Below are 22,331 nucleotides of genomic sequence, written 5' to 3' on the forward strand. Positions count from 1 at the left end.
GTTACCGGGCTGTAAAATGGGCTATATGTGAGCAGACCGTTAATAGGCTTTTCATGGGCCGGCCCGCTAACTTTTGACCAAGTCAAACGAGCCGGCCTTTGTAAGCTAAATGGGCCAGTGTTGGGCCGTCGCACGTGTTGACATATCATAGGCGCCTATCTGACCAAATGATGAGCTGACATGTGTTTCCTTCGGCCAATGAGAATTTTACACATGGAAAATACCCATTGGTATGGGTTGTTAACATGTTATCGGATCCAAAACTGGACCCAATAGCTTAACAGTGACCCGTTACGGTGGATGCCACGTGTTAGTTACCCTTGATGAAAGCACTTCCATGACGCGTCATTTATCGTCATGGAAGTGAACACTTATGTGATAATAATTTTGGTATTGTCATGGAACACTTCTACGACAGGACATGTATTACTATCTTGATTTTGTCATAAAATTGTCATGGATGTACATACATGACAGAAAACATGACCTACTATGACAAACACGTATCATCACGAAAGTGTATTTTTTGTAGTGTATACAATTTACCATTGTATTTTGTGTGTTGGGGACACAAGAGACTTTTGTTATTTGGTTGCAGGGTTGTTTGAGAGAAATCATCTTCATCCTACGCCTCCCACGGATTGATTAACCTTAGGTCATCCACTTGAGGGAGAATTTCTACTGTCCTACAAAACTCTGCGCTTGGAGGCCCAACACGAGTCTACAAGAATAAAGTTGCATAGTGGACATCAGCGTCATGTGCGAGACAAGTAGACCGACTCATGTCTGCATCTACTATTATTACTCCACACATCGACCGCTATCCAGTATGCATCTAGAGTATTAAGTTTATAAAGAATAGAGTAACGCCTTAAGCAAGATGACATGATGTAGACAAAGTAAACTCACGCACGAATAAATCACTTCTTTTTATCCTTAATGCCAATGATACATATATGTGTCATGTCCTTTTGTCACTGGGATTAAGCACTGCAAGATCAAACCCATCACAAAGCACCTCTCCCATTGCAAGAAAAATCAATCTAGTTGGCCAAACCAAATTAATAGATCGGAGAAAATACAAAGCTATAACAATCATGCATAAAAGAGTTCAGAGAAAACTCAAATAATATTCATGGATAAATCTAATCATAAACTCACAATTCATTGAATCCCAACAAACACAACACAAAAATTCCTTACATCAGATAAAACTCCAAGAACATCGAGGAGAATATTGTATTGAAGATCAGAGAGAGAGAGAGAGAGCCATCTGGCTACTAACAATGGACACGTAGGTCTGTGGAAAACTACTCACGATCATCGAAAGGGCAGCAAGGTGATGACCCACAAGTATAGGTGATCAATCGTAGTCCTTTCGATAAGTAAGAGTGTCGAACCCAATGAGGAGCAGAAGGAAATGACAAGTGGTTTTCAGCAAGGTATTGTCTGCAAGCACTGAAATTATAAGTAACGAGTAGTTTGATAGCAAGATAATTGGTAACGAGAAAGTAACAGTAATAGTAGCAAAAGTGCAGCAAGGTATCCCAATCCTTTTGAGGCAAAGGACAGGCCAAAACGGTCTCTTATAGTAAGCAAAGCGTTCTTGAGGGTACACGGGAATTTCATCTAGTCACTTTCATCATGTTGGTTTGATTTGTGTTCGCTACTTTGATAATTTGATATGTGTGTGGACCGGTGCTTAGGTGATGTTCTTACTTGAACAAACCTCCTACTTATGATTAACCCTTCGCAAGCATCCACAACTACGAGAAAAGTATTGAGAATAAATCTAACCATAGCATTAAACTTTTCGATGCAAATCAGCCCCTTACGGAATACCGCATAAACTAGGGTTTAAGCTTCTGTCACTCTCGCAACCCATCATCTAATAACTACTCCACAATGCATTCCCTTAGGCCCAAATGTGGTGAAGTATCATGTAGTCGACGTTCACATGACACCACTAAGGGGATCACAGCATACACACCATCAAAATATCAAACACATATCAAGTTCACATGATTACTTGCAACAAGATTTCTCCCGTGACCTCAAGAACAAAACTAACTACTCACAAATGATAATCATGCTCAAGATCAAAGGGGTATCAAATATCATATTGGATCTGAACATATAATCTTCCACCAAATAAACCATATAGTAATCAACTACAAGATGTAATCAACACTACTAGTCACCCACAAGCACCAATCTAAGGTTCCGGTACAAAGATTGAACACAAGAGATGAACTAGGGTTTGCGAGGAGATGGTGTTGTTGGAGATGTTGATGGAGATTGCCCTCCCCAAGATGGGAGAGTTGTTGGTGATGATGATCACGATGATTTCACCCTCCGGGAGGGAAGTTCCCCTGGCAGAATCGCTCTACCGAAGGGCAAAAGTGATCCTGCCCAAGTTCTGCCTCGAGACGGCAGTGCTTCGTCCCGAAAGTCCTCCTCCTGTTTTTTTCTAGGTCAAAATGACTTATATACCAGAAGAGGGGCATTAGAGGTGGGCCGAGGAGGGCACAACCCACTAGGGCGCGCCTGGGCTCCCTAGCGCACCCAGGTGGGTTGTGTGTAGCGACCAGACCTCAAACAGTCTGATCTCTGTGCTCCGGTGTCATCCCTGGATCAGTAATGCTGACACCACACAGTACTCGGAGGATTTATAACAGAGTAGCAATCACACACTTATTACATCGAGTGTCTCAAAAGAGAACTTATTACAATAAGTATGGCTTAAGGCCATCTAATAACGATAACAGCGGAAGGCTTGGAAGATAAGTGAGTCCATCAACTCCAACGGCATCACTGAGTATAGAACCACGACCTAAAAACTCCTTAATCGTCGTCTGAAAAGTCTGCAACATTAACGTTGCAGCCCGAAAACGGGCCAGCACATGGAATATGCTGGCAAGGTAACACATAGAGAATAATGGAATGAAACGGCTATACTATATGCATATTTGGCTGGTGGAAAGCTCTATGGTTACAGTTTTGCGTAAAGCCAATTTTTCCCTACTTCAAAGGAATAAAATTTAATTACTATCATGGTGGTTGTTAAACATTGAGAATGGTTGAGAGCATTCTCAATCCCAATTAAGCATCATCATTAAACATAACCCAACAAAATTAATTTAGAGTAACATGTTGAGATTCACATGAAAATCCAAGTACTAGATACTCAAGATGTCCATAACCGGGGACACGGCTAACCATGATTAGTTTATTACACTCTGCAGAGGTTTGCACACTTTTCCCCACAAGACTCGATCGCCTCCGTTTGTTTTCTCGCACTACAGGGTGTTTGAGAAGACGGATGACCGAGACATAGTCTTTCAGAAGCGCTGGCACCTTACGATCGGGTAGACCGTACCACCTACATCCCCTACATCTGCTAGTCTACCACTGTAAGAGTTCGCATGACTTAGTCAACTATGCTAGAGCCCATAATAGCTTGTGGCTGGACACGGAAGTTTCTAGTATGAATAGTCTCATGATCCCTTTGAGCCTGCGTGGCGGTCCAAAGAAAACAGGCAAGTCCTGCAATACCCAGGTGCCTTAATCCACCCAGATGTGTGTTTAAGTTGCCACCTTAGATAAACCATTAATTAACAATCTCACATATGTCATGGATATCACTCACCCAATCCACGTCTACTAGCATAGCATGGCATAATAAGAAAACGTAGAAGTGACTCCCAAAGGTTTGATAATAACAGGTAATAGGTACTACCTCATCTACTTCCCATCCCACAATTTAATTAGATCCTAATCATGCAATGTGTGAGGATTGATCTAATGCAATAAAACTGGGTAGTAGAAAAGGTATGATCAAAGTGTTACTTGCCTTGCTGATGATCCGGGAAACCTAACGATTCGAAGTAACAGGCGGCGCACTCCGGGTACTCTATCGCAGACAAACAAGCAAGCATACAATAAGTACTCATCTAATGCACAGGTAAAACTCAAATAAGATATCTAACCAGAAGGTTCAACTTAAGAACTCCGGTTGGCAAAAAGAATCAAATCGAATGAAGCAACGAAAGACAAACGGCGAAAGAAAACAACTTTGTTCTAGTAATCTGGATCTAGGGAAAATTTTACAGTAACAAAAACTTGTTTAAGTTGGTTAAACGGATAGAGGGTTTCGAGACGAAACTCTAGGCGCTTGAATCGCCTGATTCCGATAAACGAGCGAAAAATTAAACTAAAACGAAAATCAGATCAGGAATCGCGAGCAGAAAAATCGCGGATTTAATCCGAGAAAAAGAAAAACGACGAACGCCGAATTTTTTTCCTCTTTTATCTGGCACGGAAAACGAGGCGCGACGAACCTCGGGCGGCGGGATCGTCGGCGGCGGCGGTGGCGGCTCCGGCGGCGCGCGCAGATCGAGGTGGGGCTAAAGGGCTGGGGCGGCTCGGGGCGGCGCTATTTAAAGGCTGCCCCCGGGCGGTGTCCCGCTCGGGTACGACCCGAAGTCGGTTTGTTTTTTTTTTAATTATTCCGCTCGGAAGAAAAATAAAAGAAATACTAAACGGACTCCAAAAATTCCGAAATAAATTTTCACGGGCTTCTAAAATCAAGCCGCACAAGGTGAACATTTATTTGGGCCCTAAATCCAATTTTGAAAAACGCACTTTTTTTTCCTAAATTCAAATAAAACACCGAAAAACTCCGAAATAAAATCTTATTTGATTTTATTATTAAATTCTCAATATTTCTTTATTTTGGGAAAATCATTTTATTCCCTCTCTCATATTTTTGTAATAGACCTAATTGATTTTAAAATAAATAAAATCAAATGATCCTATTCTCAAAATTTGAGAGAACTCAAATATGAAAATAACGAAATCCCCAACTCTCTCTGTGGGTCATTGAGTTGCGTAGAATTTCTAGGATCAACCAAAATGCAAAATAAAATATGATATGCATGATGATCTAATGTATAACATTCCAAATTGAAAATTTGGGATGTTACAAACCTACCCCTCTTAAGATGAATCTCGCCCTCGAGATTCGGGTTGCCTAGAAAATAGGTGAGGGTGGTCTTTGAGCAAATCTTCCTCTCGCTCCCAGGTGGCTTCATCCTCCGTGTGGTTGCTCCACTGAACTTTGCAAAACTTGATAACCTTGCTGCGAGTAACTCGGTTGGCAAACTCGAGAATCTTAACTGGTTTCTCCTCGTAGGTCAAATCGTTATCCAACTGAATATTTTCCAAAGGCACTGTGTCTCTCAAGGGTATGTCAGCCATCTCCGCGTGACACTTCTTTAACTGAGAAACGTGGAACACATCATGAACTCCCGACAATCCTTCGGGAAATTCCAACTTGTAGGCCACTTCTCCCATACGCTCCAAAACTCGATATGGTCCTACAAATCGTGGTGCTAACTTCCCTTTAACTCCAAAACGCTTTGTTCCCCGAAGTGGAGATACTCAAAGATAAGCTCTGTCTCCGACTTCGTAAACTGTCTCCTTGCGTTTAGAATCTGCATAACTCTTCTGTCTGGACTGGGCTACCTTGAGCCTATCGTGAATCAATTTCACCTTCTGTTCAGACTCCTTAGTCAAGTCAGGACCAAACAACTGGCGGTCTCCAACTTCGTCCCATGACAACGGTGTCCTGCACCTCCTTCCGTACAAAGCTTCGAAAGGGGCCATCTTCAAACTGGCTTGGTAACTGTTGTTGTAAGAGAACTCTGCATATGGCAAATTATCGTCCCAACTAGATCCATAATCTAGCGCACAAGCTCTCAGCATATCCTCCAAAATCTGATTGACTCTCTCGGTCTATCCATCTGTCTGTGGATGAAAAGCTGTATTGAATTCTAGCCTGGTTCCCAAAGTTTCGTGCAACTGCTTCCAGAACTTTGAGGTAAACTGGGTTCCTCTATCCGATACGATACTCCTTGGAACTCCATGCAAACATACGATCCTGGTCATGTATATCTTTGCCAACTTAGCACTGGTGTAAGTGGTCTTTACTGGGATGAAATGAGCTACTTTCGTCAATCGATCAACTACAACCCAAATCGAGTCATAGCCTGAACGAGTCCTGGGCAATCCCGTGATAAAATCCATGCCTAGCTTATCCCACTTCCATTCGGGTATCAGCAATGGTTGTAACAATCCTGCTGGCTTCTGATGCCCTGCCTTTACTCTCTGACATCCATCACAAACTGCTACATACTCTGCTATATCCTTCTTCATTCCGGTCCACCAGAAAATATCCTTCAAATCCAGATATATCTTGGTATTTCCTGGGTGAATTGAATACGGTGAGTCGTGTGCCTCTTGCAAAATCAACTTCCTGATCTCCAGGTCATCGGGCACATAAACGCGGTCTTCAAACCATAGGGTGTCGTGCTCATCCTCACGAAATACTTTAGCTTTTCCTTTGCTCAGTTTCTCCTTTATAGCGGCAATCTCTTTGTCAGCTTTCTGAGCTTCCCTGATTTTATCCATCAAGGTTGACTGAATCTCCAATGCTGCTACATAGCCTCTCGGAACTATTTCCAAACATAGTTCACGAAGATTTTCGGCTAACTCCCTTGGTATTCCTCCCGTCATTAATGTATTGACATGGCTCTTGCGACTTAATGCGTCAGCTACTACATTAGCCTTTTTGGGGTGATAATGCAATTTCATATCATAATCCTTGATAAGCTCCAACCATCTCCTTTGTCTGAGATTTAACTCCTTCTGTGTGAAAATGTACTTCAAACTCTTATGATCCGTGTACACCTCACAATGATTTCCAATGAGGAAATGTCTCCATGTCTTCAATGCATGCACTACGGCTGCTAACTCCAAATCATGCGTAGCATAATTTAACTCATGAGGCTTCAGTTGTCTTGAGGCATATGAAACAACTCTCCCTTCCTGCATAAGCACTGCTCCAAGTCCTCGATGTGAAGTGTCGCAATACACCTCATAATCTTTGGTCTGGTCTGGCAAAATCAACACTGGTGAGGTAACCAAATGTTTCTTCAACTCCTGGAAACTAGCCTCACACTCCTCTGTCCATATGAACTTGGTATCCTTCTTCAACAACTCAGTCATAGGCTTCGCAATCTTTGAGAAATTCTCAATAAATCTCCGGTAGTATCCTACGAGTCCAAGAAAACTCCGGATCTCTCCAACTGTTGTTGGGGCTTCCCACTTGGTCACGGTTTCAACTTTAGCGGGATCTACTGCTATACCTTCTCCAGATATAACATGTCCGACGAATCCTACTTCCTTCAACCAAAACTCACATTTGCTGAACTTGGCATATAATTGATGTTCTCTGAGCTTTCCAAGTACCAAACGCAAATGCTCCTTATGTTCCTCTTCATTCTTCGAGTAAACCAGGATATCATCAATGAACACTATGATGAACTTATCCAAAAACTCCATAAACACTTTGTTCATCATGTTCATAAAATAGGTAGGTGCGTTAGTCAGACCAAATGACATAACGGTATACTCATACAGCCCATACCTGGTGGTAAAAGCTGTCTTCGGAATATCCTGTTCTCGAATCTTCAACTGGTGGTATCCTGATCGCAGATGGATCTTGGAAAATACCTTAGCTCCTTGCAATCAATCAAACAGATCATTGATCATTGGTAGTGGGTACTTGTTTTTGATCGTTACTTCATTCAATCCTCGATAATCAACAACCATCCTTAATGATCCATCCTTCTTCTCCACTAGTAGTACTGGCGATCCCCAAGGTGAAGAACTTGGGCGAATATATCCTTTATCCAGTAACTCCTTAATCTGCTTCTTAATTTCCACCAAATCCTATGCTGGCATCCTATATGGTCTCTTTGATATTGGCCCTGTGCCTGGCAATAGCTCAATCAAAAACTCAATATCTCTATCCGGTGGCATGCCTGGCAACTCCTCCGAAAATACATCAGGGAAATCCCTTACCACTGGTACTTCCTCCTACACAACTCCTGTTAGGCAATTTACTTGAGTCCTGTTTGGCACATGCCGGGATACATACTTGATCCTTCTCCCTTCTGGGGTGGTAAGCAAAATTGACTTACTAGCACACTCAATATTCCCTTCATACTTTGATAACCAATCCATGCCTAATATCACATCCAATCCTTGGGATTCCAATACTGTTAGATCTGAGGGAAAAACATAGTTACCAATCCTTAATGGTAACCAATCACACCATAGACTAGCCACATACTCTGTTCCGGGCGAGGTTACTAACATGGGTGACCTAAGGGCTTGGGTTGGTAGGTTATACTTATCCACAAATCCCCTTGAGATGTATGAATGTGATGCTCCAGTATCAAAAAGAACGAGTGAAGTAAATGACTTAACCAAAAACTTACCTATTACTGCCTCGGGCTGAGCTTCAACCTCCTCTACGCTAACGTAGTTCACCTGTCCCCTGTTGAAAGGGTTCGGCTTCTTCCCAGAACTTCCATTGCTATTTCCATTTTGTAATTCAGGACATTCATTGGCATAATGTCCTGTCTTCGAACACTTAAAGCAAGTGACTTGGCTTAGGTCCTTCTTGGCTGGGGTTGAGGGGTTGGTGCGGTTCTGGCCGTTGCTTCCTCCATTGCCATTACCATTCTTGGTGCCATTGTGATTGTTCGAGCTACCTCCTCCATGGGTATGTTGAAAATGTCCTCCCGGTCTAGGGGTAAAACGTGGCTTCTGCTGAGCTCCTGAATTGTACTTTCCTTGTCCATACTTCCTCTTGCGATTCTCAATTTGTTGCTGCTTCCCTTCAATCATAAGAGCACGATCTACCAACTCCTGGTAGTTGTTGAAGGTGGCTACCATCAACTACATGCTCAACTCATCATTCAGTCCTTCTAGAAACTTCTCCTGCTTAGCTGCATCCGTAGCGACATCATCTGGGGCATAACGTGCTAACTTACTAAATTCCTCCACATACTGGTCAACTGTTCTTCCTCCTTGGCGCAAGTTATGAAACTCACGCTTCTTCATGGCCATAGTTCCTGCTGAAACGTGTGCAGTATGAAAAGCCTGCTGAAACTGGTCCCATGTGACAGTGTCGACAGGGAAAGTGGCTGTGAAATTCTCCCACCATGATGCTGCGGGTCCTTCTAGCTGGTGTGCGGCAAACTTCACCTTCTCCGCATCTGTGCATCCTGCTGTGGTCAACTCCCTAGCTGTCTTGCGGAGCCAATCATCTGCTACTATCGGCTCGGTGCTACTGGAAAATACCGGCGGATTCAGCCTAAGAAAACGGGCTAAGTGGTCAAGAGGTGGTGGGTTGTTGTTGTTGTTCCCCTGATTCTGATTCTGGACTAGTAACTGCATCAATGTGTTCTGCTGCTGGATCAACTGGGTGAGCTCTGGTGGAAAGGTAAATCCGGGGTCATGTCTCGGAGGCATCTGAGGGTTTAGAAAATATGAGATATAAGAATAGAGGGGGTCTAAAGAGAAAACACTACCCATATGCACATGAGGCAAAACAAACAATTCACTTCAATCAATCAAACAAGGGCATACAATCGATCTATCTATCGCAAAAGTGCTCGGACTACTATATTTACATGGTGGACAACTACTACTGATGAGGTGGTCTATTAGAAATATTCTACGGTCGTTGACTCCATGATATCTGCTCCAGCTTCATCAACATAGTCACCATCGCTACTATCTGCTTCCGAGTCGGTGCCGTCGATGATGATGTAGTCTTCCGGGCTAATTTCCTTGGGTTCTTCGTCTTCATCTACTGGCGTAGGGCCTCCCATAAATATTCCAATTTTTTTGATCAGGTCGTCATTCTTCTCCACCAATACTTCAATTTCTTCTTCATAATCTTCACGTGTAGCCTTGAGTTCTTCCTCCAGTTCCTTAATTCTAGTCTTTGCCTTCTTCAGGTCTATCATGTCGGCGCACATCTGGTTCTCCTGTCGTCAAATGTGTTGGTTTAGCTCCTGGATAAAAGCTGCAATTGATCTATCCTTCCTGGTGCTGATCATCTCCCAGTGTTCATCTCGGCGCCCACAAATCTGGTAGATAGTATCCTTGAGATCCTTGCGGTAGACTTCTCCAATGCGTCCCATGGCGATGTGAGCTGCCATGCTCTTTCCTAGACTCCAAGTTGGTGCATCAAAAGAAAACTCTATGGGCTCGGTGACTGGCATGAACGTCCTTCCTGGAACTTGAACTTGAATCATCCAGCGCTCTTCTTCAGGTAAAGTGGCGTTGTAGGTTCCTGTGAAACTTGGTACTCCTATGTTCAGGTATCTAGTGACTTCCTTCAAGTGTCGTCCAAAGGGTGTATCTTCATCCGGTTGCGTGAACTTATTCCTTGCATCCGCCATCCTAAAGAGTAGAAAGGATGAGAGGTCAGAAGAGAAGAGAGTGAAAAGTGATCTAGGTCTTTAGCTTAGTGGTCGTGTCCTACAGTCAGCGTGTGCTCTGATACCATCTCTGTAGCGACCAGACCTCAAACAGTCTGATCTCTGTGCTCCGGTGTCATCCCTGGATCAGTAATGCTGACACCACACAGTACTCGGAGGATTTATAACAGAGTAGCAATCACACACTTATTACATCGAGTGTCTCAAAAGAGAACTTATTACAATATGTATGGCTTAAGGCCATCTAATAACGATAACAGCGGAAGGCTTGGAAGATAAGTGAGTCCATCAACTCCAACGGCATCACTGAGTATAGAACCACGACCTAAAAACTCCTTAATCGTCGTCTGAAAAGTCTGCAACATTAACGTTGCAGCCCGAAAACGGGCCAGCACATGGAATATGCTAGCAAGGTAACACATAGAGAATAATGGAATGAAACGGCTATACTATATGCATATTTGGCTGGTGGAAAGCTCTATGGTTACAGTTTTGCGTAAAGCCAATTTTTCCCTACTTCAAAGGAATAAAATTTAATTACTATCATGGTGGTTGTTAAACATTGAGAATGGTTGAGAGCATTCTCAATCCCAATTAAGCATCATCATTAAACATAACCCAACAAAATTAATTTAGAGTAACATGTTGAGATTCACATGAAAATCCAAGTACTAGATACTCAAGATGTCCATAACCGGGGACACGGCTAACCATGATTAGTTTATTACACTCTGCAGAGGTTTGCACACTTTTCCCCACAAGACTCGATCGCCTCCATTTGTTTTCTCGCACTACAGGGTGTTTGAGAAGACGGATGACCGAGACATAGTCTTTCAGAAGCGCTGGCACCTTACGATCGGGTAGACCGTACCACCTACATCCCCTACATCTGCTAGTCTACCACTGTAAGAGTTCGCACGACTTAGTCAACTATGCTAGAGCCCATAATAGCTTGTGGCTGCACACGGAAGTTTCTAGTATGAATAGTCTCATGATCCCTTTGAGCCTGCGTGGCCGTCCAAAGAAAATAGGCAAGTCCTGCAATACCCAGGTGCCTCAATCCACCCAGATGTGTGTTTAAGTTGCCACCTTAGATAAACCATTAATTAACGATCTCACATATGTCATGGATGTCACTCACCCAATCCACGTCTACTAGCATAGCATGGCATAATAAGAAAACGTAGAAGTGACTCCCAAAGGTTTGATAATAACAGGTAATAGGTACTACCTCATCTACTTCCCATCCCACAATTTAATTAGATCCTAATCATGCAATGTGTGAGGATTGATCTAATGCAATAAAACTGGATAGTAGAAAAGGTATGATCAAAGTGTTACTTGCCTTGCTGATGATCCGGGAAACCTAACGATTCGAAGTAACAGGCGGCGCACTCCGGGTACTCTATCGCAGACAAACAAACAAGCATACAATAAGTACTCATCTAATGCACATGTAAAACTCAAATAAGAGATCTAACCAGAAGGTTCAACTTAAGAACTCCGGTTGGCAAAAAGAATCAAATCGAATGAAGCAATGAAAGACAAACGGCGAAAGAAAACAACTTCGTTCTAGTAATCTGGATCTAGGGCAAATTTTACAGTAACAAAAACTTGTTTAAGTTGGTTAAACGGATAGAGGGTTTCGAGACGAAACTCTAGGCGCTTGAATCGCCTGATTCCGATAAACGAGCGAAAAGTTAAACTAAAACGAAAATCGAATCAGGAATCGCGATCAGAAAAATCACGGATTTAATCCGAGAAAAAGAAAAACGACGAACGCCGGATTTTTTTTCTCTTTTTTTCGACATGGAAAACGAGGTGCGACGAACCTCGGGCGGCGGGATCGTCGGCGGCGGCGGCTCCGGTAGCGCGCGTGGATCGAGGCGGGGCTGATGGGCTGGGGCGGCTCGGGGCGGCACTATTTAAAGGCTGCCCCCGGGCGGTGTCCCGCTCGGGTACGGCCCGAAGTCGGTTCGTTTTTTTAATTATTCCGCTCGGAAGAAAAATAAAAGAAATACTAAACGGACTCCAAAAATTCCGAAATAAATTTTCACGGGCTTCTAAAATCAAGCCGCACAAGGTGAACATTTATTTGGGCCCTAAATGCAATTTTGAAAACGCACTTTTTTCCTAAATTCAAATGAAACACCGAAAAACTCCGAAATAAAATCTTATTTGATTTTATTATTAAATCCTCAATATTTCTTTATTTTGGTAAAATCATTTTATTCCCTCTCTCATATTTTTGTAATAGAAATAATTGATGATAAAATAAATAAAATCAAATGATCCTATTCTCAAAATTTGAGAGAACTCAAATATGAAAATAACGAAATCCCCAACTCTCTTCATGGGTCATTGAGTTGCATAGAATTTCTAGGATCATCCAAAATGCAAAATAAAATATGATATGCATGATGATCTAATGTATAACATTCCAAATTGAAAATTTGGGATGTTACATTGTGCCCACCTGGTGGGCCCCCCTATGGTACTTATTTGCTTCATTATTTCTTATATATTCCATAAAAAATCTCCGTAAAGTTTCAGTTCATATGGAGATGTGCAGAATAGGTTGCCTGACGTAGCTTTTTCAGGTCCAGATTTCCAGCTGCAGGTATTCTCCCTCTTTGTGTGAACCTTGCATATTATGAGAGAAAACGCATTATAATTACTCCAAAAAGCATTATTATGCATAAAAAGAATATAAATAACAGTAGGAAAACATGATGCAAAATGGATGTATCAACTCCCCCAAGCTTAGACCTCGCTTGTCCTCAAGCGAAAACCGAAATCGAAAAACATGTCCACATGCTTAGTGATATGTCTCCAACGTATCTATAATTTATGAAGTATTCATGCCATGTTTACAATAATTTTATATGGTTTTGGTATGATTTGCATGGAACTAACCCGGACTGACGCTGTTTTCAGCAGAACTACCATGGTGTTGTTTATGCAGAAATAGAAGTTCTCCAATTGAGTTGAAACTTTTTGATGATTTTTTTGGAACAAAAGAGACCCCCGAAGCCTCATGGAAGGACCAGAAGGTGAAGGAGTAGGGTACAAGACACCGGGGCTTGCCAGGGGGGCCAAGTGTGCCCCGGTGGGTAGTGCTCACCTTGAGGCCCATCTTCGCATGAAACCGACGCCAAAAGATCTTATAAATAGAGAAACCATCAGAAATAACCCTAGATTGGAAGTTCCTTCGCCGCAAGCCTTTGTAGCCACAAAAAAAATCAATCGGGAGCCCGTTCTGGCACCCTGCCATAGTGGGAGGCCATCATCATCATCCCTACAATCTCCATGATGAGGAGGGAGTAGTCCACCCTCGGGGCTGAGGGTTTGTACTAGTAGCTATGTGTTTAATCTCTCTCGTGTTCTTGAGATGGCACGATCTTGATGTATCGCGGGCTTTGTTAATATAGTTGGATATGGTGTTTCTCCTTCTCTATCTTCTTGTGATGAATTGAGTTTTCCCTTTGAGATTTCATTTTATCGGATTGAATACTTGTATGGATTTGAGAGCACTTCATATATGTCTTGCATATGAATACCCGTGGTGACAATGGGGTATGATATGTCTCCAACGTATCTATAATTTTTTATTGTTCCATGCTATTATATTATTTGTTTTGGATGTTTTATATGCATTAATATGCTGTTTTATATTATTTTTGGGACTAACTTGTTAACCTAGAACCCAATGCCAGTTTCTGTTTTTCCTTGTTTTTGAGCTTCATAGAAAGGGAATACCACATGGAGTCCAAACAGAATAAACCCTTCGCGATGATTTTTCTTGGACCAGAAGACACCTGTTGGACTTGGACTCCAAGTCAAAATACCTTGGAGTAGACGACAAGCCACAGGGGCACGCCCTAGGGGGGCGGCCCCCTGCCTTGTGGCCTACTCCAACACCCCTGACCTAATTCTTCGTCCTATATATTCACATATATTCCCAACCCACCAGAAGCATCCACGAAAACACTTTTCCACCGCCGAAACCTTCTATTCCCGTGAGATCCCATCTTGGGGCCTTTTCCGACATCCTGTCGGAGGGGGATTCCATCACGGAGGGCTTCTGCATAAACTCTATTGCCCTTTCGATGAAAGATGAGTAGTTTACCTCAGACCTACAGGTCCATTAGATGGCTTCTTCTCTCTCTCTTTTATTGTTAATACCATGTTCTCCTCGATGTTCTTGGATATCTATCTGATGTAATCTTCTTTTGCGGTGTGTTTTTTGAGATCCCATGAATTGTGGATTTATGACCAGCTTATCTATGAATATTATTTGAATCTTCTCTGAATTCTTATATGCATGATTTGATATCTTTGTAATTCTCTTTGAACTATCGGTTTAGTTTGGCCAACTAGATTGGTTTGTCTTGAAATGGGAGAAGTGCTTAGCTTTGGGTTCAATCTTGTGGTGTCCTTTCCCAGTGACAATAGGGACATGAAGGCACGTATTATATTGTTGCCATCGAGGATAAAAAGATGGGTTTTACATCATATTGCTTGAGTTTATTCCTCTACATCATGTGGTCTTACTTAATGTGTTACTCTGTTCTTCATGAACTTAATACTCTAGATGCAGGTAGGAGTCGGTCGATGTGTGGAGTAATAGTAGTAGATGCAGGCAGGAGTCGGTCTACTTGACACAGACGTGATGTCTATATTTCATAATCTTTGCCTTAGATATCGTCATAACTTTGCGCTTTTCTATCAATTGCTCGACAGTAATTTGCTCACCCGTCGTATTATTTGCTATCTTGACAGAAGCTTCTAGTGAAACCTATGGCCCCGAGGTCTATTTTCCATCATATTAGTTTTCGATCTTCTATTTTCCATCATATAAGTTTTCGGTCTACTATTTTGCAATATTTTACTTTCCAATCTATAAACCAAAAAACCCAAAAATATTTACTTTTTCGTTTGTTTAGTTTCATCTATCTCTATCAGATCTCACTTTTGCAAGTAACCGTGAAGGGATTGACAACCCCTTTATCGCGTTGGGTGCAAGTTGTTTGATTGTTTGTGCAGATATTCATGATTTGTGCGTTGTCTCCTACAGGATTGATACCTTGGTTCTTTAACTGAGGGAAATACTTATCTCTACTTTGCTGCATCACCCTTTCCTCTTCAAGGGAAAAACCAATTCAAGATCAAGAAGTAGCAGGAAGAATTTCTGGCGCTGTTGCCAGGGAGATCTACGCCAAGTCAAGACATACCAAGTACCCATCATAAAACTCTCATCTCTTGCATCACATTATTCGCCATTTGCCTCTTGTTTTCATCTCCCCTCACTTCTAAAATGATTTTTGAAAAGATTTGCCTTTTTCTTCACCGCTCTTCTTTTCATCTTCTTCATTTGCTTTTGTTTGCCTGTGTTTTGGTGTGCTTTCCTACCTTTTTGGCTCAACCAAATAATGTTGATCCTAACTATAGGAGGTTGGAAGAAATTAAAAATAATGTTAGGAGCTTCATGTCTTTACAATTTGAGCATAGTAATTTATTTAGAAACGAGCTTAAGGAGTAGTAAACTTTGATGGAGTATATGAACGAAGAGCTCGATCATATGTCTAAGCAATTTTATGGTTTGAAATCTCAGTTTGCTCATCTTGAAAATTTAATAGGCCAAATTGCCGATAAACAAGCTACCTTGGTAAACAAGATGGTCGCCAAACCGGAATCTTTCAATAATGATGACGATCTTAAAGTGATTGATGTGACTCCTATTGAATCTTTGTTTTATAATATAAATCTTGATAAAGATGGGACTGGAGATGAGTTAACTTTAGTGAAAAGGCGTCCCAATGATTCAGAGTTTTTAGATCTTGATGCAAAAATTGATAAAAGTGGGATTGGAGAGGTCAAAACTTTAAGTAGCAATGAACCCACTCTTTTGGATTTCAAAGAATTTAATTATGATAATTGTTCTTAATAAATTATATTTCCTTGTTGCAATCCATGTTGAATTATCCTCATGCTTATAATAAAAAAAGCTTTCAGTAAACATATCGTTGATGCTATGATGCAATCTTTTGAAGAAAAACTTGAATTGGAAGTTTCTATTCCTAAAAAACTTTATGATGAGTGGGAACCTACTATTAAGATTAAGATTAAAGATTATGAGTGCCATGCTTTGTGTGATTTGGGTTCTAGCATTTCTACAATTCCAAAAACTTTATGTGATGTGTTAGGTTTTCGTGAATTTGATTATTGTTCTTTAAATTTGCATCTTGCGGATTCCACTATTAATAAACCTATGGGAAGGACTAATTGTGTTCTTATTGTTACAAATAGGAATTATGTTCCCGTAGATTTCATTGTTCTTGATATAGATTGCAATCCTACATGTCCTATTATTCTTGGTAGACCTTTACTTAGAACGATTGGTGCAATTATTGATATGAAAGAAGGAAACATTAGGTTACAATTTCCGTTAAGGAAGGGCATGGAACACTTTCCTAGAAAGAAAATTAAGTTTCCATATGAATCTATTATGAGAGCTACTTATGGATTGGATACCAAAGGTGACAATACCGAGATCTATTTGTGTTTTATGCCTAGCTAAGAGCGTTAAACAATAGCGCTTATTCGGAGACAACCCAAATTTATTTTTCTTCTTTGCTTTTTGGTTCTGTTTTTCAATAAATAATTCATCTAGACTCTGGTTAGATGTGTTTTTGTGTTGTAGTTAGTATTTGTGCCAAGTAAAACCTTTTGGATAGCTTACGGTGATAGTTGATTTGATCTTGTAGAAAAACAGAAACTTTTGCACCGAGGAAAACAATTCTCAATTTTAACAGAAGTGCGATAAAATACTGATTCTTTTTGCAGAAGATTAATAGACAAATTTCCCAGCTTGTCCTAATTGTTCAGAACTTTTGCAGTTACATATTACTATAGACTGTTCTGTTTTTGACAGACTCTGTTTTCTATGTGTTGTTTGCTTATTTTGATAAATCTATGTGTAGTACCGGGGGGTATGAACCATGGAAAAGTTGTAATACATTAGATATTACACCAATATAAATAAATAATGAGTTCACAACAGTACCAAAAGTGATGATTTATTTTCTTATACTAACGAAGCTTTTGAGATTTTCTGTTGAGTTTTGTGTTGTGAAGTTTTCAAGTTTTTGGGTAAGGATTTGATGGACTGTGGAATAAGGAGTGGCAAGATCCCAAGCTTGGGGATGCCCAAGGCACCCCCAAGGTAATATTAAAGGACAAGTGTGACGCCCGGATAATTAAGTTACAGTAATCATGCGCTAATGATGACACGCCACCACTGTTACTGTTGCTAATCTCGCTTAGATTCAAATCGGTTCAAATTCTAATTCAAATTAAAGTTCAAAATTCAAATTTCTCAAACATGCAAAATAAAATGTTCAAAGTGTGGCAAGTATACCATAACTAATTATGGTGGTGACCCAACACTTTTTTAAAATATTTAAATGGCTTTTTGTGAATATAACAGCGGCTAAAAAGAATTATTAAATGCCTTTTAAATTATAAAAAATACTAAACTATTTTATTTGAACCTCAAACTAAATGTGGCAGTGGTATAATTAGTAAAACCAATTTAGATGTTATTACTATATTTTATAAAGCTAACTTCTATTCAAAAATAAAAGAAAACTAAAACTGTAAAAAGAAAAATAAGAAAAAGAAAAGAAGCAAAGAAAACAAAATAACACACCCTCCCTAGTGGGCCTCGTGGACCAGTTGGGCCACAAAGCCACCAGGCCGGCCCAGCTCCTCCCCACCGTCCCCTTCCTCTGCTACAGGGAGGCAGGGGGGGATCGTGGCGCCTATCCGCCGGCGATGGCCGAGCGTGGCGGCCATCCACCCCCCTGGTGCCCTACTAATACACCCGGGGCGCCCCCAAACCCTAGCTTCCCCGTTCCCCTTCCTCCCTCGCGCCCCCATATACTCTTCCTCGTCGGCGTCGCCGTGCCCGTGGACGCCCGAAGCCACCGCGCTTGTCCCCATCGCCGTCCGCCGTCACCTCGACCTCTGCTTCCTCCTCGACCACGGCCTCGAGCAGCAGACCGCCTCAACGTCGAGATCGACACCGCTCCTCCACGTTGGCAATCACCTCCGTCCGCTACGGTCGCCGCCGTCTTCCACGGCTCCGGCGCCGCCCTACAGCTACTAAGTCGTCGAAGGGCCACCTGGTGCCCGGCGGTGAGCCCCGGATCCTTCCCCCTGTTTCCCCGTCGTCCCCTCGTCGTAGACGCCATGTTCGGTCGCCGTTCGAGCCTACGCCCACCTCACCCCGCCCGAGCCCCTGCTTGCCCGTGGCCCCGACCACGCGGTCCGTGTCCACGCCCACATAGCGCCGCCTCCCGCTCCGCCCTGCGCGCGCCCGGGCCGTGCTCAGTGCACGCGCGCCGAGCCGCTCCTGCCACGGCCTGCGCCCGGTGCCGGCCGCCCGCTGCCATGCTGTCCATGCCTTGCCGCCGCCGCTACTGCTGCGTTGCTACTGCGTGCAGCCACCACTGCTGCTTCCTGCACCACGCCCCACGGGCCCCTGCCGCGCGTAAGCCCTGCCTCGGTCGTCCTCTGCAGGCGCCGCAGCTCGTCTCTGGCGCACACCCACGCCCTGCGTCTGTCCCGCCCTGCGCCCGACACGCGCGGCCGCATGCACGCCGCTCGCTTCGCTGCTGCTTTCCTGCTCCCGCAGCTGCCTGCTGCTATGCTACACGGCTATAGTAACATTCAGTTACTGTAGCTAGTGCTAGCTTTTTTAATTTGACATTGTCTGGCCCTCTGTACGGCCTCTAAACAACAAACAACGTCTAAGCAATGGTTAACATGGGTAAAAATAATATGAGTAGAAAGTATACATGACAAACTCCATTTTATCCCACTGGACCAAATCCTTTTGATGTATGGATTAACTCCTACAAAAATCACAAGTTCAATGTTCTGTTAATAGAAAAACCGAAAACAGCTTTATTTTCATAGCTACTTTAGAGCCGTTGATGATCATGCAAATGCACTCTAACAGAGATAAAAGTGCTACTATCTTGTAGATCACAAAAAAATGCTCAAAATTGATATAAGGAACAAAATCATAGAATGTATAGAACAATAGTTGTAGCATTTTGAAAACAGCTAAGTGATGTTTAAAAACTAGCGAATTCTCAGACTTAGCAAAATTACAGGGTTTTTCGTGGTATTGTTAAATCTTTAATAAATTCATATAAAATAATCCGTAACTGGGATGAAAAATTTTTATACATGAAAGTTGCTCAGAACGACAAGACGAATCTGGATACGTCCTCCGTTCGTCTGCTACACACCCCTAAAATAGCGAACATGCAACTTTCCCCCTCCGTTTCATTTGTCTGAAAATGCCTAACACCGGGGAAACATCCCCGGATGTTCTCCCCCTTCGCGGGTATCGTGTAGCACCGGATTAGATCACGTCTAGCTCTGCCTGTTGTTCTGTTATGCCCCTGTTTCCTCTGTATTTACTGTTTCTTCCCCCTCTTCTCTCCGATAGACCCCGAGACCGGTGCTGATGCCCTTGTGATCGACTACGTCGACGACGACACTTCTTCCTTATCAACAGAGCTTCCAGGCAAGCAAACCCTCCTTGAGCATTCCGATATCGCCCATTTCTTCCCCTCTCATGCTTGCATTAGAACTGCTACTGCTTTCTGTATGATCCTACTCTGATGCATAGCTTGTTTTTGTTACCTGCTTATTGTGACCTTACCTGCTTATTCTAAACTGCTTAGTATAGGTTGTTTGTGATCCATCAGTGACCCCCACTTTGTCCCAGTTGCCCCGCTTTATGTTCGATGACTCGATCAACGTGATCGACGTCCAGGCCCCGACACCGGACATCACCCCCCCTAGTTGTACGACTCTGCAGAGTTACCATCGAGCGCTGAGGGTGGAACCTCTTACATAACTCCTGATGAGACCTCTGTATTGTACCTATTCGGTCCTGGCCATCGAGGGTGATTTCCTCCTTAACCACTTTCGATACGGCTCTATCGTGAAACCCCTCAAGTGTGAACCTCGAGGGTGGATCCTCTTACGTCCACCTTGATGATTACATCGAGTGGAATTCACCGGGGGTGATTCCTCGGGTTTTCCCGTTGATGTTTGGACACATGGATACTTGGACTTTATGGCCATTACTTGGAAAGGCGGGTCGACCATGAGGGGTACCCGCGAGTGATGTGGAGACGAGTTGACCTGGAGGATACCCGAGAGTTTAACACGAGGCGTGGCCAGGCATTCTTAGCCCTTCCCGCAAGTACTCGAGACGGGGCGACGGAGTCACATCTTTCGTGAGTCTCTGCTCGTGACCGCACTACCAACACATTAACGGTTTGGATATTTGATCCGAGGGGCCTCTGGCCTGATAGCACTAACCATCACGTGGGCATTGTATGGGCGTTTTGCGTCGTATACATCAACCGAAGCTTATTAGACGTCAGCGACTGAGCGGCGCGCGCCGGGTTGGACTGGTAAGCACCTGCCTTTTTGAAGGAGGTAGCTAGGTCTGCTCACCGGCCGCGTTCGCAACGTGCAGGAGTTCCCGGGGCGATGGCCCATGACCCCTGGGGGCATAGGTTTAGTCCGGCATGCTGACCTCTCTATTAAGCCTAGGTCGTGTTGTGGCGTATTGTTTGGCCGAGGCCAGGCATGACCTAGGAAAGTGTGTCCGGCTGGAGTTAATCGAGCGTGGTGGGTAAGTTGGTGCACCCCTACAGGGAAGAAAACATCTATCGATAGTATGTCCTACGGTAACGGACACTTGGAGTTGTATCCCGATCGATACAACTAGAACTAGATACTTGAGATGAGAAATGGATATGAGAAATGGATAGTATGGCTCTGGGATTTCTTTCTCGCTGGTAGTCGAGAAAGGATCTCTGGCCGAGGTTGAAAACACTGCTACTACTTTACATTATGTTGGTATGTACTCTTCTATATGATGCAAGATGCTTGAAGATGCTAGTCTTCGATAGGCTAGGCTTTCCCCTTCTCTTCTGGCATTCTGCAGTTTAGTCCACAGATATAGTCCATTCCTTTGATACAGATGCATACTTAGTTTAGATCTGATGTAAGTCTTGCGAGTACTTTGGATGAGTACTCACTGTTGCTTTGCTACCTCTTTTTCCCCTATACCCGATTGTTATGACCAGATGACGGATCCCAGGAGCCAGACGACGCCACTGATGACTACTACTACCCCGAGGGTGCCTACTACTACGTGATGGCCGATGACAACCTGGAGTAGTTAGGAGACTCTCGGGCAGGAGGCCTTGCCTTTTCGATCGTAGATGCTTTTGTGCTAGCCTTCTTAAGGAAAACTTGTTTAACTCATGTCTGTACGCAGATATTGTTGCTTCCGCTGACTCTTGTATATTCGAGCTTATGTATTCGAGCCCTCGAGGCCCCTGGCTTATAATATAAAGCTTGTATTATTTTAATTTGTGTCTAGAGTTTTGTTGTGATATCTTCTCGTGAGTCCTTGATTTTGATCATACACATTTGCGTGTATGATTTAATCGAGGGCGTCACAACAACCAAGAGCCTAAGCTTGGGGATGCCCCATAAGGCATCCCCTCTTTCGTCTTTTTCTATCAGTAACTTCACTTGAGGCTATATTTTTATTCACCACATGATATGTGTTTTGCTTGGAGCGTCTTGTATGATATGAGTCTTTGATTTTTAGTTTGCCACAATCATCCTTGCTATACACACCTTTTGAGAGGGACACGCATGAATCGTGATTTATTATAATACTCTGTATGCTTCACTTATATCTTTTGAGCTAGGCAATTTTGCTCTAGTGCTTCACTTATATCTTTTTAGAGCATGGCGGTGGTTTTATTTTATAGAAATTATTGAACTCTCATGATTCACTTATATTATTTTAAGAGTCTTTAAATAGCATGGTAATTTGCTTTGGTTATGAATTTAATCCTA

At 42.8% G+C, this 22,331-nt stretch overlaps 1 long non-coding RNA gene across 1 annotated transcript; it reads left to right on the forward strand.

The window, feature by feature from the left end:
- Positions 1-18,177: 18,177 nt before the first annotated feature.
- Positions 18,178-21,832, forward strand: LOC147959422 (uncharacterized). The gene is made up of 3 exons (XR_015612160.1): positions 18,178-18,560; positions 19,885-19,962; positions 21,545-21,832. It is a non-coding gene; the product is annotated as an uncharacterized LOC147959422 (long non-coding RNA).
- Positions 21,833-22,331: the final 499 nt, after the last annotated feature.

Source organism: Triticum urartu, chromosome 7A, assembly GCF_056163025.1.
Source record: "Triticum urartu cultivar PI428250 chromosome 7A, HENAU_Tu73, whole genome shotgun sequence".
In the NCBI taxonomy this organism is placed as follows: domain Eukaryota; kingdom Viridiplantae; phylum Streptophyta; class Magnoliopsida; order Poales; family Poaceae; genus Triticum; species Triticum urartu.